Source organism: Apium graveolens, chromosome 7 (assembly GCF_009905375.1).
Source record: "Apium graveolens cultivar Ventura chromosome 7, ASM990537v1, whole genome shotgun sequence".
NCBI lineage: Eukaryota > Viridiplantae > Streptophyta > Magnoliopsida > Apiales > Apiaceae > Apium > Apium graveolens.
In genome coordinates, this window is record NC_133653.1 from 194,512,576 (window position 1) to 194,517,286 (window position 4,711).

The following is a 4,711-nucleotide window of genomic DNA, read 5'->3' on the forward strand; positions in this document are numbered from 1 at the left end:
ACATTCCATTACACGACCCCGACTATAGCACGAACCGCCATGTAATGTTCAATAGGCAGACAACTCTTGTCAATTACATCTCATGTTATTCCCTAATCAAACTTTAGCCTCTTGAATAATTGAGTCTCGGCTGTAGCACGACAAACTCAATATTCTAAGTCAAGTCTAACCCAACATTCCGTACAGTTGAATCAGTCCCCAAAGGCCCACGGCTGTAGCACGTACCGACCTTTAGATTCTTATTCAATGTACACATCTCTATGTAATAGACAAGTATTTCTTATTTCGAAATCAAAGCCCTCGGCTGTAGCACGAACCGACAATGATTCAAAAATAAGAACTACTTTTCTATCATGTTGGAAGGCTATGACCGACACAAGCCCGTTGTGTCATTGGCCAATTACTACTTGATATTATTTAATTTTAGAGGGATTATATTACGTTACAATCATAATCATATTATAAAGAGATTCTTCCTTTTAAATTAAATATTTCAAATCAATAATCAATAATCAGATGATTCCCAGATCGGGTGGAGCATTGTCAAGAGGCGTCACTTAATAACCCTTTCTTACAGATAGAAATCTGTTGTTGACAGTATCATCCTTTCTCTCATATCGAAAATTCATATTCAATTACGTGTTTCATAAACACAAGAATCTCATGATTGTATTCATAATATTGTTATTAAGGTTATGAAACAATTTCACTATACCAGGTTGTCTAACAAACGCCTTATGTTTATTTAAGTTCACCTAAATCTATCATCGCATGATAAACTAAGCATATATCACATATATAAACATGAATAAACATCAAGGTAGGCATGTTACATCATCTAGCACATTATTCTAAGCATTATACATCTCTATGTATCACATGAAGTATTTAAAAACAGTTAAAACAGTTAAAAACAGCTTTAAAACACTTCATGGAAATATAAACAGTTTAAAACTTTTATATAAACTAAAATTGATCACTCCATTAGATCCGTCTCGGAAAAACGAATCCAACGGTATATTGCACGCCTAAAACGGAGTTACAAAACTCCCAGAAAATCAATTTTAAAATCAACAGAAGGGCTGTAACGCATTACAGGAACGCGTTACAGGACCTGTAACGCATTCCGGTGATGCGTTACACCCCTTTTCAGCCATTAAAGGGTGTAACGCATTCCGTGAATGCGCCACAGGTGTGTAACGCATTCCCGGAATGCGTTACACCCCTATTTTTTTTTGTTTCAGCAGCAGCCGCCGCTTTCCTCGAACTGCGCACAGCCGTCCTTCTCTGTCCTGTCTGTCTTCTTTCTCCTTTTCCGTGTCTCACACCACAGCAGAAAAAATAACAGCAGATATATACTTACATACAATCAATTTATATATATATATATATAATTTATTTAATTACGAATTTAATTGATACAACTTCAAAAATTCATAATAAAAAATCTATACATCACAAAATTATGAAAAAAATACTCAGACGATCTACAACACTTGTAGAATCCAGATCAACATTCAAAATTATTCTGAGAAACGATTTCTCATCAGACCAAAATTAATCCATAATATAACTTGTAAAAATCATAATTAATTCATACAAGCACATAAAAATCTGAAATTTTTACCACAGATCTATATGCATACAACCTATGCTCTGATACCATTGTTGGATTTTAAACGCAGCGGGGGCATGGAAAAACACTTTTACACATATAAAATCCAAATAAAAGCATATAAATTGTGAATAAAAATTCGAAGGATCGAATCTAACCTTTTAAAATTATTCGGAGACAACGATCAGAGATCCTTAGCAGTTGCTCCTCAAGTGTGAAGCACTCCACCGGTATCCACCAAGAAAACGATGTTAAGGAGGAGGAAGGAGGTGGAGAGAATTGGGTTTTCCAAACTTTTTGGGTTTTGGGGTTCGATGTGGGTTAGAATAAAATAGGGTCTATAATAGTATATTTATAGGCAAAATTTTCAGCTGAAATTTTCCCATAAATATAATTATTATTATCCCATTTATTATACTCATTAATAATTAAAACACCTTTTAATTATTAATCCTTTTTCTAAACACTTTAGAAATAATTCTCTCTTGATTTAATTTCCAAAAATTAAATCCTTAATTAATAATATTAAGAACTTTTCTTAATTAATTTATAATCAATTAAATCTCATTTAATCAATTATTAAATTTTCCAATTAATTATTTATTTCACAAATAAATAATTATTAGCCATTATTAATTAATTCCTCTACCATTAAATCATTCTCTTTTTATGGTGTGACCCTATAGGTTCAATATTAAGCCGGTAGTAGAAATAAATAATAATAATACTATTTTATCATTATTTATATAAATTCTCTAATTTATTAAATATGATTAATTAATTAATCATATTTATTCTACATCGTGAGTGATGCTTCTCAACATATCGCGACTATCCGGATAATATGAATTCACTGCTTAGAATACCAAGAACCTATTCAGTGAATAGTTACCGTACAATAAACTCCTTCTACCCTACAATGTTCCGATTAAATACAAGGCATGGATCTCGTGTCAAGCCTATCTAATTCAATCACTTGCTTACCATTTACTATGCGTAGTTCTATGCAAATTAGAAACTCCTTTCTAATTTCATTCACTCTGGCCAGAGATTCCTGAACTAGCATAAGTGGATCAGCCTTGAACATTCGCTTCCTTCACTGGAAGGGGTAGATCCTTTATTGATCATACACTATCTTCGTGTACAAATTCCTATACCCAAAAGAGCCCTAATAATTGTCCCTGGAGACTAAGAACTAAACCAAAGTATAGTTCAGTGTACACAAGATGACTATGATGACCTCATGTCTAAGGATACTTGTACAACTATCACTAAGCGAACAACTGCTGACACGTGAGTGAACTCCATCAGTTGTTCAGCTGGGTGAGTCATGTTCAGTGAACTTATTCCATAATAAGCACCTACATACTAGCTATAGTGTCACCACACAAATGTCTATGAGAACAGACATCCTTCATAATGAAGCAAACATAGTATGTACCGATCTTTGCAGATTATTAATTACCAGTTAGTAATCCTATGACCAGGAACTATTTAAGTTTAGAGTTATCATCTTTTTAGGTCTCACTATTATGATCTCATCATAATCCATAAAAAGCTTTACTCTAAACTATGGTATATCTTATTTAAACACTTAAATAGATAAAGCCCGTAATAAAAACAAAACAAGTCTTTATTAATATCAATGAAATCAAAACAGATTATATAAAAGTTATTCCTAAATCCTAATACATGATTGCACTTAGGACATATTCCTTTCAGAAAGTGGATGTAACACCCCCAAATCCGGGGTCGGGGATCCGGGTTGTCACGAGTTCCATTTCCCTTAATAATACTTAATCTTAATAATCAACCAACTACTGCGTACTGTGACCCCACAATATACACACACACCACAAGTTATAGTCTTAGAGATGAATATCCAAAAAATAACACAAGTCATTTTATTCCACAATTATAACCCATTACACCTTAAAAGGGTTCTTGAATAATTTACATATTCCTTACCATTATTACAATTCATATAGATACATAAGTCTGGTGCATCAAAAGTTGGAAGCCTAGCCTATTGGTAATTCCTACCTCAGCTACAACGGCATCAACGCTTCCAGAAAACTGTGGAACGTTTCCTAACCGCTTACGAATTGGAAGCTTGGTCCTGTTCATCTTTTCTATCTGTTGTTGTGTGATGAAAGAAGAAAGCAAGGGTGAGCAACAAGCCCACCAAAATAGTATGTATTATAATTAACAATATATGAGCATTCTCATAGTACTCATGAAAGTCTTGGTCAAGAAGAAATGAACCAAGTTTGATCTCTTAATGCGACCAAGTCGCAAAATATTTAGTATATATGTATATATACTTTTCAAAATCTTGGAAGTCCTCTTCCATGCATAATATAAACAGAGTTCCAGTTTATAACTGTATAAAAATATCGTTGCAAGGTGATCTCATATATCTAACCTTGTCTCAACATTTTTCTGAAAATCTTTGTCATGCATAAAATAATCATCTACTAAATATAAGTTGAAAATATGAAGTTTACTAGATACTCCAATATACTTATATCTTTTCCGAATACGACTTGAACTACCACCGTTCAAGGTATAATTAGTTTCAAAAGTTCATCACATAGATGAGACTACAAGATAAGACTTGAATAGATTCAATATAACAACTCGTGTATTTTTGGATTATTTAAATATGTAATTGTGGAAGTATTAATTAAATAAAATATGTGTCTTGGTTTTGGCAACAGTGTGTTGATATATACTATTTGTTTGTGATTTAATTGTGTAAAGGATTGGAATGTGTAGATAAAGATTGAGTTATATTGTTCTGTTTTACTCTTAAAGGTGATTTTATTACAGTTTTAAATCTAAAAATATTTGGATTGTCTCTAAATTTAGTTTTATGACTTTATAATTTCAATAATTATTTTTGGGATTTTATAAAATTTAGAAATAAATATTTTATCAATTATTTAACCCTGTATGATTTTCTGATTACATTTAATTGTAAAATCTATATTTAATTCCAGAATTCTTCAAAAATTATGAAACTCATATTTATTCAAGTTTGGAATATTTCGAGAATTTTAAAATTATTTTGGAAATTTTCTGGATTTATTTCAC